The sequence below is a fragment of the Oncorhynchus clarkii genome, chromosome 5, assembly GCF_045791955.1.
Source record: "Oncorhynchus clarkii lewisi isolate Uvic-CL-2024 chromosome 5, UVic_Ocla_1.0, whole genome shotgun sequence".
Lineage (NCBI taxonomy): Eukaryota > Metazoa > Chordata > Actinopteri > Salmoniformes > Salmonidae > Oncorhynchus > Oncorhynchus clarkii.
The window spans coordinates 18,579,831-18,591,872 of NC_092151.1; the positions used below are offsets into that span (position 1 = coordinate 18,579,831).

At 45.6% G+C, this 12,042-nt stretch overlaps 1 protein-coding gene across 2 annotated transcripts in view; it reads right to left on the reverse strand.

Annotated features, from left to right (window-relative positions):
• The window catches only part of LOC139408481 (collagen alpha-1(V) chain-like), a 131,112-nt gene that overhangs the window by 106,939 nt on the left and 12,131 nt on the right, over positions 1-12,042 (reverse strand). The window lies entirely within an intron of this gene.

Consider the following 12,042-nt stretch of genomic DNA (forward strand, 5'->3'; position numbering starts at 1 on the left):
GACCTCTGACTGCACGCCTGCTGGCCAAAACAACCCCAATGACCTAATGAGCCACAAACAAACAGATGTGTCTGCAGCCAGATGCTACAATGGTCTCTGCCTCAAAGATACTGCCCAGAGCATATAGTATAGCCCCAGTACTGCTCTGAGCACAGCCACACACTACGGGTCTGGACCATGTAGAGACAACATAGGGACAGGGTCTAACTGGGGCGTAGAGGGAGGCCAATACAAAAGGGAGGTGGTTTGAATGTTGGAAAACAACAGCTGGAGCAGTTTATGGCATGGTTTTAAGAACAAAAACAAAGACAAAAGCACACATTCTCTGGCACCCTGTTTTTGCATTCTTGTGTTCTGTTGAACCACTCCAGTTGGACTGAGAAAGGCACTCTTTAAAAACACACACACACACACACAGGTAAAGCAGGAAGGATCAGGTGTCAGGTCAGCCAGGATCACACACATTTATTGAGGCTGTTCAGGGAGGAGCTTTCAATAGCTCCATCCATCTGGAGAGAAACGGGTGGAGGGATGGAGGGAGGATGGGAGGGAGTGAGGGAGGGAGTGCGGGCACTATTCCCACTGCCCCATTACTTCATCCATCTGGAGGTCATTACAGTCTCTCACATGCAGCGCAGATCAATTCAAATAAACCATTCAACAGCTAAACAAAATGACAGATCCAAATCCACTACAGATTCACATGACCATGGATCACCATCCATCATAACTTCCACTTCACTGCTGTTGATATCAGGCAGTACGCATTGCAACACTGTCAGCTAGCTACAGAAAGATTTGAAAATGTGATTTTGATTATCTATATTCCACGCTGTGTAGTGTACAGTCTCTAATTCTGAACAGATATCTCACCCAAATCAAACAGCTCACACACACAGCTCGCTATGTTCCCAGACCCGCACATATACTGGATGTAAACACACCTAACAACACTCGTGCTCCCACTTGGGTAGGTCATATCAACAGAGAGAGGGGGGGAGTGAACTCTCTCATATGGGTGTGTGTAGACCATTAAGAGGAAAATACATGGGATTGGAGTCAGATGAAAGAATGTGAACTATGTAGAGATTCATTCGCCAACTCCTCTCTTTTTTCCTGTCTTTTTCTGTCTCTCTTTCTCTCCCTCCCTCATTATCCGGCGCCTTCCCTTGCTTTCTCTATGAGCTGGCCCTCTCTTCTCTTCCTGTCTTCAATCGGAAGTCTCTTATTATCTAATTACATAATTGTCTTTTCATCCAAATGTGAGCAGCAGCTGAACCCAACACATTATCCCAATGCTAGGGGGGACATATTTGACAGACGCACCAGATGACTTTGTCATATCTGGGGGAAGGTGCAGTCATTTCCACCAACGCCCACCCATCACCTACCCCCTACCCCTCCCTGCCCACCCTCTCTCTAAGACATTTCAGTATGAGAATGAGGAATCCCTGCAACAACAACATACCACAGAATGTCAGAGCCTCTTGAAGTAGTTGCATGGCCTAAACAAAGTCACTGATTTGTCTCTCATCATCAGCTCATAATGGAGTGAGTGATACAATCTACCCAGCAGCTAGAGAATGACTTTCACTGGCCAGATTGACTGACTGAATTTAGATAGCTTGTCCTGTAGATCTCTACTAGGGTTGGACAGTTCCCACTGTCAAAATCAAGTGAAACAAACTTAAATAAACACTAAACTAAACTGAAGGAAAGTGTAAAACAAATAGTGATTATTATTGCAGGTATTTAAAGGGGAGTCATCTTTCTCTTTATTGACAATACCTCTGTAATCCTGTCCACATGAGTCCCCAGAGGACAGACTGTATCTACAACAATAGGATCCTCAGTATATGAATAAACCTGCTGACTCACCTTTCTCTAGTGCCATTGGGAAAGCTGCCTGGCATTCCCATCCTGCTCCCAGTCAGTCCCATACCACCACAATGTTAATCCTCAACCTGACAACAGGTCCTGTATGGCTCAGTTGGTAGAGTGTGGTGCTGGCAATGTCAGGATTGTGGGTTTGATTCCCAGAGCCACCCACACATGACTGCAAGTTGCTTTGGATAAAAGCATCTGCTAAATGGTATACATTGTGAACAGCCCAGAGTCTGTTGGTCTCCTGGGAAACCCAGCCGCAAGGCCCATGGGATACTGGAGGCATATAAGGGTGGAGGTAGAGAGGAATGAAACCACACCGCAGCCACCACAGAAGAAGAACATTGACTGACTGTTAGGACCACGAGGCCCCAGCCACTGGGCACCACGTCAAGACATGTACACACAGGTGTGTGGACACACATTCATTCACATATTTTACACACGGCTCATGCACGCACACACAAACATACTGTACATGCATAAAACATGAAGCAAAGAGTATGAAGTTCTTTAATACATAGAAAAAGACAAATACACACTCCTAGGCTTTCCTCCTTCAATCTAATGTAACCCCCACCTGGATCAATATATTCAGGGCCTCTCTCTCTCTCTCCTGATTATACAGTGGCTGAACACAGTGACCTCTGTCTATGAAGTCAACCCTCAAGTCTAACTGAGGGGAACTAAAATTACAGTCTGAAAACACCCAAACCCACTGAGGTCTCATAGTAACAACAGGCTTAGCTTAGGACCTTGTGTAGGAGGAACGTGGCAGACTACATCAAATCACTTAGGGCCTTGTGGTAGGAAGAACGTGGCAGATTACATCAAATCACTTAGGGCCTTGTGGTAGGAAGAACGTGGCAGATTACATCAAATCACTTAGGGCCTATTACATCTGTCACGTTCTGACCTTTATTTCCGTTGTTTTGTCTTTATTTAGTATGGTCAGGGCGTGAGTTGGGGTGGGCAGTCTATGTTTGTTTTTCTATGATTTGAGGATTTCTATGTTTCGGCCTAGTATGGTTCTCAATCAGAGGCAGGTGTCATTAGTTGTCTCTGATTGAGAATCATACTTAGGTAGCCTGGGTTTCACTGTGTGTTTGTGGGTGATTGTTTCCGTGTCTGTGTTTTTCACCACACGGTACTGTTTTGGGTTTCGTTCGTTCCACGTTTATTGTTTTTGTATTCAGTTGTTCATGTGTACTATTTCTTATTAAAAGAACCATGGACACTTACCACGCCGCATATTGGTCCTCTGATCCTTTTCGCCTCTCTTCTTCGGAAGAAGAGGAGGAAATCCCTTACAACATCAAATCACTTAGGGCCTTGTGTAGGAAGAACGTGGCAGACTACATCAAATCACTTAGGGCCTTGTGTAGGAGGAACGTGGCAGACTACATCAAATCACTTAGGGCCTTGTGGTAGGAGGAACGTGGCAGACTACATCAAATCACTTAGGGCCTTGTGGTAGGAAGAACGTGGCAGACTACATCAAATCACTTAGGGCCTTGTGGTAGGAAGAACGTGGCAGACTACATCAAATCACTTAGGACCTTGTGTAGGAAGAACGTGGCAGACTACATCAAATCACTTAGGGCCTTGTGGTAGGAAGAACGTGGCAGACTACATCAAATCACTTAGGGCCTTGTGGTAGGAAGAACGTGGCAGACTACATCAAATCACTTAGGACCTTGTGTAGGAAGAACGTGGCAGACTACATCAAATCACTTAGGGCCTTGTGGTAGGAAGAACGTGGCAGACTACATCAAATCACTTAGGGCCTTGTGGTAGGAAGAACGTGGCAGACTACATCAAATCACTTAGGACCTTGTGTAGGAAGAACGTGGCAGACTACATCAAATCACTTAGGGCCTTGTGGTAGGAGGAACGTGGCAGATAACATTAATACTCACTGAGTTACAGTATGATCGCTATAGGTTAATCTAGCCAACGTTATGCAAGTATTTTAAAGTAATTAGTGGCTGGTGAATGTCATATGTCTCAGATTGTTATTCTAGCGACCAGCCATATCCTCTATTCTAGCGACCAGCCATATCCTCCATTCTAGCGACCAGCCATATCCTCTATTCTAGCGACCAGCCATATCCTCCATTCTAGCGACCAGACATATCCTCCATCCTAGCGACCAGCCATATCATCTATTCTAGCGACCAGCCATTTCCTCTATTCTAGCGACCGGCCATATCCTCTATTCTAGCGACCGGCCATATCCTCTATTCTAGCGACCGGCCATATCCTCTATTCTAGCGACCAGCCATATCCTCCATTCTAGCAACTACAACTTCATAGGGGTGTCTATAGTCGCTAATTACAAGATACCCCATCCATAAATAACCTATATATGTAATAAAAGTCCTGTCGAACTCCACTCTGCAGTTCCAGAAGCCAATCTCAATTACATATTCGTTGCGTTCCTCACCTCCTTTTTAAAATCCATTGGAGGAAAAAGCCAGAGGTCCCTCCCCAATGGGTTTGGAGAGGAGAGAGGACGCTAGTATGTCAATAAAATTATTCCGATGTGATATCTGACCCCGTTGACTGAGAAGCACGTGTCTGTTTATTTGGGCTTAGCTAGGTAGGCTCGAGATGAAAGGGTTGTTGGCTTTCACTTCACTCAAATGTAAAGACGTCTACTCTACCACAATAACTACAATGAGCAAATAGCTAGTACAAGCTAACATTAGAAACTGGCAAATTAGCTGCAATTAGCTAACAGCTAAAGTTAGCTAACAGCTTTATACTTAGCAAACAGCCACAACAGATGACACTTATTTTCCACAATAATTTGCAAATAAATTCATAAAAAATCCTACAATGTGATTTTCTGGATTTGTTTTCTCATTTTGTCTGTCATAGTTGAAGTGTACCTATGATGAACATTACAGGCTTCTCTCATCTTTATAAGTGGGATAACTTGCACAATTGGTGGCTGAATAAATACTTTTTTGCCCCACTGTATGTTAGAAAACAGTGTGAATGGCTTCATTGGAGAGACCAACTAGCCATAGGACTACCTCAGTAGTAGCACTGTGGGTTTGATCTGCTAAATGGCATATATTATTTGTTATTATTCTTATTATAATTATGATTATATTATATTATTATTATATTATTATTATATTATAAGCAATTCAATAATACATAATCTAAATCGGAAATGACACCCTATTCCCTATATAGTGCAATATGAGTCACATGGTTGCAGTGATTGGAGACAAAAAAGGAGGAGGAAGAGGAGGAGGAGGAGGAAGAGGAGGAGGAAGAAGAATAGGAGGAATAGTAGGAAGTTTGGCTGTGATCAAGCAGTCGATGCTAACCGTGTCAAGATCCCCTGTAGATGTCTGTTGGTTGTGCCAGTCCTCTCTGACACAACCTAATCCTATAAAGATCTGCAGCTTTTGGTGAGGAAACCGTTGTCATCAGGATACCCTCTCTCTTGCCCTTCCGCCATAGTCTCCCTTTTCCTCTACCTCTACCCATCCATCCACTCCTTTCACAGATCTCATCTGGTCTTTTCCTCTACCTCTACCCATCCATCCACTCCTTTCACAGATCTCATCTGGTCTTTTCCTCTACCTCTACCCATCCATCCACTCCTTTCACAGATCTCATCTGGTCTTTTCCTCTACCTCTATCCATCCATCCACTCCTTTCACAGATCTCATCTGGTCTTTTCCTCTACCTCTATCCATCCATCCACTCCTTTCACAGATCTCATCTGGTCTTTTCCTCTACCTCTACCTCTACCCATCCATCCACTCCTTTCACAGATCTCATCCGGTCTTTTCCTCTACCTCTACCCATCCATCCACTCCTTTCACAGATCTCATCTGGTCTTTTCCTCTACCTCTACCCATCCATCCACTCCTTTCACAGATCTCATCTGGTCTTTTCTCACTTTATTCTCCTTCTTGGCAGATAGGAAAATCTGTTGTTTGTCTACTGTGTTCAAGGTATTCTCATCAGTACAAGGTGGTAAACAGGAGGGGGTGTCCTACCCCCTATCCCTACTGCACCCTAAACTAACCCCTCAGCTTGCAGCAGTAGGTCACCCAGGGGGCATGGACAGGGAGAGTGGCAATAAGCTTCTTACTGGACAGGATGGAGAGGGAAGGGGGGTGACATACTGTAACATCTCCCCTCTGTACAGATAGTAAACACCCTTAAGCTTAGCCTTTATGGCAAGTTTTTTCTATAAGCTGTCCTGTATATATTCACGCATGTTTCTGTGTGTAGATGTGTGTCTAGCCCAATTCAACAGCAGTAGCAATAACTCAAGTTTGGTAAAAACACACACCTCCAAACCCCAGTCACACTTCACTCACCTCCCTCCGACCCTCGTGAGGTGGCAGTTAACCACATCCTAGCCCACAGGTATGGCTCTCAATCCCACCTTACTAAGATGAAGTGTTTGTCTAATTAGCATGGCAGCTCCCTTTGGGGGAACTACAACTTAGGAACAGGATGAACCCTGACTGAAGCTAGGGCCAGAGCTATTCCCTGGGTAAACACAGGCAGACCACACCTCAGAACTCCCAGAGAAGACTGAGAGAGGTGCTGTCTGTGTGAGACTGACTGCTACTGGGACATTTACTATACAGCAAAAGCATTCTATACAGTTCTCATTCTTCAATATTTAATAATCAAATGAAATTATCTTCCCCCTTTCTCTTCCCCTCTCCCCCTCTCTCTCTCTCTCTTCCCCTCTCTCTCTTTCTCTCTCTCTCTCATCGCCCGTACTTGGCACACCGTGGAGCAGAGCCCCATCACAGGCACACATCCTTCTCTGTGCCAGTGCTTAATGACATATTGGGGCCAACACAGCTACAGAACCTTGGGTGCGGAATGGCTCTGCAATATTGAAACCGACCACAGGGTCATAGCTACAGTAGCACAGCACATAGTGCAGCCTAAAACAGAGAACAGCAGGGAGAAGATGCAACTGACACAGAATAATAACTACAACCCTGAAGTCACCCACACACACCTGGATGCAACTGTGCTATGGGCCCTGGTGAAAAGTAGAGCACTATGTAAGATTTTTCAGGGAGTGCTACAACGCCCTCAGAACCCCTACTTCACGTGGCTATGCTCTCCCCTCTTCCCCTCTCCATTTCTCCTCTCTCCTCTCCCTTCTCCACCTCTCCCCTGTCCTTTTTCTGTCTTCAGGACCAACAGGCTGATATTGGTGCTAAATGTCCGTCTACTCACACTCTCCTGTTAGTCTTTATGGTACTGTATAAGTAGTGTGTGTGAAGAGACCTTCATTGTTGGCTTTTTTTTATAGATCTGTTTTGCCAGACAGGCTGGCTTTGTGAGGTACTGTAGCAGCACTGTAAAGGATAATGAACTCATAAAATATATCGTAAGCGAAAAAGTATTAACATGAGATTAAAAAGCTTTACATGTCTTCACACTGTTCCTGGAGAACGTTCACAATGGGGATGACTTGATGTGGTTGCCAACCCTTCTTTCACTCCCTCCCTCCCACCCCCACTGGGCATACACTGATTGAATCAACGTTGCTATGACGTTGAACCAACGTGGAATAGACGTTGTTGTCTTTCTCTCTGAGCAGTAGCTCCAGCGCCAGGTTTAGAATCCTGATTTGGGCTGGGTGCCAAGACAGTCGCAGACCCCGTCGTCTCACGCAGTCTCGACACACACACACACACATACCCACCCCCCCATACACACACACCAAAGTCCATTCAGTGACTGTTGTCCATTCAGTGTGACGCGTCTCATTCCCTGCTGGTGGCAGGCAGGGCAGGCAACAGGCCCAGTGAAGCAGGGGGAGCTTTTTACAGAGCAGGAACCAGGATTAACATTCTTCCCTCTTGCACTGTCTGAATCACAAATGGCACCCTATTCCCTACATAATGCACTACTTTTGACCAGAGCCCTATAAATCCTGGTCAAAAGTAGTGCACTAAAAAGACAATAGGGTGCCATTTGGGATGTAACCAGTGTTTCTCCCCTCCCTCCTCCTGTAGGCTGAGGCCAGGCTGGTTGTGTTCTCCTGGCACTAAGGCACATGCTTGACCTGGCGCTGAGGACAAAAAGCAATTAGCAGCAGCGTGGAGTCTGTCTCTGTGGCCGACCCTCTGTCCACCCGCCTGTCTGTCCGACTGTCTGTCAGTCCGTCGCCAAGAGTACAGGGCAGCGAAAACAACCAGGGCAGAGTGGGAAGCAGAACTTCCCCCTCCTACAGCGCAGCATCCCAGATGGGGGGAGGGAGGGTGTGGGGTCTTTTAACTCTTATCCAACTTGGATGGATGCCAGAAGTGATGTGTACAGTAGATGTAAAATCTGAGCATTATAAGGGGCTGTGATATTTTGGCTAATGTTCAATTAACCCCTTAGATCAAAATACACACACACACACACACACACACACACACAGACATGCAAAAACACACATATGTGCAAATACACACACATGCCCTCAGTCACCCTCCAAACTGACAGGTAGCCATCAGCGTTGACCTGAGGGTGTTGGTTTTGTAATCATATGACTCGCCTCTAAGATTAGCCTACGGTCATTACGTACACTACATTACACCCCACTACATAGACACACACACTCACAACACACCCGCATGCACGCACACACACACACACACACACACACACACACACTAATGTCAGCAATAATAAACCCATTGTGCATCGCAGCAGTCTGCCTGATTTACTGACCATTTGCTTACAACTGAAACGATCCCTGTTCCGAAAAAGTGCTACCCCTCCCTCCCTGCCTCCCTACCTCCCTCTCTGTCTGTTTCTCCCTCTCTCTCTTTCTCTCTCTCACTCTCTCTTTCAGAGAGGAGAGAGATTGGCTCAGTTGTTTCCATAGCTCTCATTTCACTGGTCTTGACCAGGCCGTTGTGAGCGTGCCAGTCACAAGACGACACACACAGTCAGACAGACAGAGTTCCTGGAGAATAACTTCAGCTAGCTTGCAATCGCACTCTGAATAACAGGAAACATCAGACAAGACAAAGAACCCATGGAATTCAGTCAGTTACACACACACACACACACACACACAACTGTGTGGTAAGGCTCGCACACATGACACTGAATGTGGATCTAGTGCTCATCTGCTGATTGTTCAGCGCGCTGTTTTAAGCTTACCATATGCTTTCCAGTCGTAACAGTTTGTGCACATATCATTACAACAATTTTGTGATGTTTTGGTCTTGGAGAGTTTTTTTTTCTACTGTTCGTGCACACCAGGTTTGGTAGAGGAAGTCCTGCCCCCTCGTCTGTGATTGGTCCTACTCCTAGTAGGAGCGGGAACATGAAGTGTTGGTGGTCATTCAACGAGAGACTTTTCCTTTTCATGCACATTTTTCCACTTGAGAAATACTGCACAAAACATCTTAGCTAAATGTCAAATTTTCACGACTAAGACCTCTGCAAAAACGTGATGACTGATTTGTTGATGTATATATTTTGAGGGAGTGTTTCTGGTTATATTATTGCTATAGTGGCTCAAGAGGGACAAACGGTAATATTGCAGCTTTTTTTCCCGCTTTTCCAAGCGATGGTCTTTAGGGAGTTTGAGAGTACAGCCTTGCCAAGTTCTGCTAGTGTAACAGTGTAAAAAACAGCAGCTTTATCACTTCACACTCATCTAGACACACTCATCTAACGTCAAACAGGTAGACACACTCATCTAACGACAAACAGGTAGACACACTCATCTAACGACAAACAGGTAGACACACTCATCTAACGACAAACAGGTAGACACACTCATCTAACGACAAACAGGTAGACACACTCATCTAACGACAAACAGGTAGACACACTCATCTAACGACAAACAGGTAGACACACTCATCTAACGACAAACAGGTAGACACACTCATCTAACGACAAACAGGTAGACACACTCATCTAACGACAAACAGGTAGACACACTCATCTAACGACAAACAGGTAGACACACTCATCTAACGTCAAACAGGTAGACACACTCATCTAACGACAAACAGGTAGACACACTCATCTAACGACAAACAGGTAGACACACTCATCTAACGACAAACAGGTAGACACACTCATCTAACGACAAACAGGTAGACACACTCATCTAACGTCAAACAGGTAGACACACTCATCTAACGACAAACAGGTAGACACACTCTCACTAAGCCAGGAGTAGCTCCAGCTAGACTAATGTTTGTGAGCGTGCATGCGCATCTGCCTGCATGTGTGTACTCGTTCACCACGTGTGTGTGTGTGTGTGTGAGCGCTGGCTTGTGCTTCTCAGTCTACTCTGTCAGGACTTTAGCCCTGGTCTCCTCAGCCTACTCTGTCAGGGCTTTAGCCCTGGTCTTCTCAGTCTACTCTGTCAGGGCTTTAGCCCTGGTCTTCTCAGTCTACTCTGTCAGGGCTTTAGCCCTGGTCTCCTCAGTCTACTCTGTCAGGGCTTTAGCCCTGGTCTTCTCAGTCTACTCTGTCAGGGCTTTAGTCCTGGTCTTCTCAGTCTACTCTGTCAGGGCTTTAGCCCTGGTCTCCTCAGTCTACTCTGTCAGGGCTTTAGCCCTGGTCTCCTCAGTCTACTCTGTCAGGGCTTTAGCCCTGGTCTCCTCAGTCTACTCTGTCAGGGCTTTAGCCCTGGTCTCCTCAGTCTACTCTGTCAGGGCTTTAGCCCTGGTCTCCTCAGTCTACTCTGTCAGGGCTTTAGCCCTCGTCTCCTCAGTCTACTCTGTCAGGGCTTTAGCCCTCGTCTTCTCAGTCTACTCTGTCAGGGCTTTAGCCCTGTTTTTATTGCTTTAGCAGGGAGAATACCAGGTGGTTTGCTTCATTGTCTCCACAGCAAACGATGAGCGGTCTCAGACCAGAGAGAAATAAATCAGTATCTACCATCCTCCCTCCCGTCTTCCCTCCCTCTCTCCCCTCCACAGCAGCAGACTAAGATGGAAAAACTGACTCAAGCAGGTTGCTGCTGCTCACTCTTAAACACTCAGTTTACAGCGAGACTGACTGCAGAGAAATGGCACTCTCGAGACACACAGGCATTCTTTCTCTCCTCTCTCTCTCTCTCTCTCTCTCTCTCTCTCTCTCTCTCTCTCTCTCTCCTTCTGCAGCTATTATGTGGCTCCCTCTTAGCAAGTCTGGCTGTACTTGTCAATCCCTTGTCTTGTCTTCTCTTTCTGTCCTCACTCAACTGCATTCCTCCACTCCTCCATGCTCTCTCACTCTGCCATTGTTTACTCTGCCCTCTCTCACTGTGCCCTCGTTCACTCTGCCCTCTCACTTTTTGAATCTCGCTCTGTCTTTTCTCTCTGTTTCTCACATTGTCTCTCTCTCTCTCTCTCTGTCCACTTATCTCCCTCTCCCTCTTTGTCTGTCTCTCTTTCACTTTCTTTGTCTCTCAATCCTTCCTCCTCCCTCCGCTCCTTGGGCTCCCTTGCATCCTCTGTTTCTCTTGCTGCTGATCTCGTTCTGAGGGCTGGGGGCTGACTGCTGGACGACTAACGACAAAACAAGACAGCACTCGCATTCCAGAACAATCCATCTCCCCCACCAGCTCTTTGATCAGACATGAACAAGATGAACAGAGCAGAGAGAAAATAAGCAAAATCTCCAAAATGCTACAACCCTATAACAGAATAACACTAATAAAGGCCTAACACACACACACACACACACACACACACACACACACACACACACAGCAGAACAGACAGTACTTTCCAATTGCTATCGGACTTTTGGATCTCAGCTGTCTGGCTGTTGCTAGAATGACCCACTTTGAACCAATTATGCGAATTGCTTGGACTTTTGTGGAAATGATGAGAATCGAACCTGAGCTGTTTTCTTTCAAATGCAGGAATGAGTTGAAAGTAGAATGCATCCCTTCATTCACAGACACAAACTATAATTCCATGGCATCATCAGTTAACTCAATGACCCAGAAAGCTTTGCCAGAAAAGTTGTCGCTCAGCCACAGAGAAATACTTTCATACAGGCTTTGAGGCCTACTTATGCAAAGTATTGTATGCCTCAATCCAAATTCAACATGACAACCAAAATGATAACAAACAAATTACTCATGAAAATAAACTTCAAGCCATTGCTTTAGAAACATGAAAAACTATATCTTATTATTAGCTA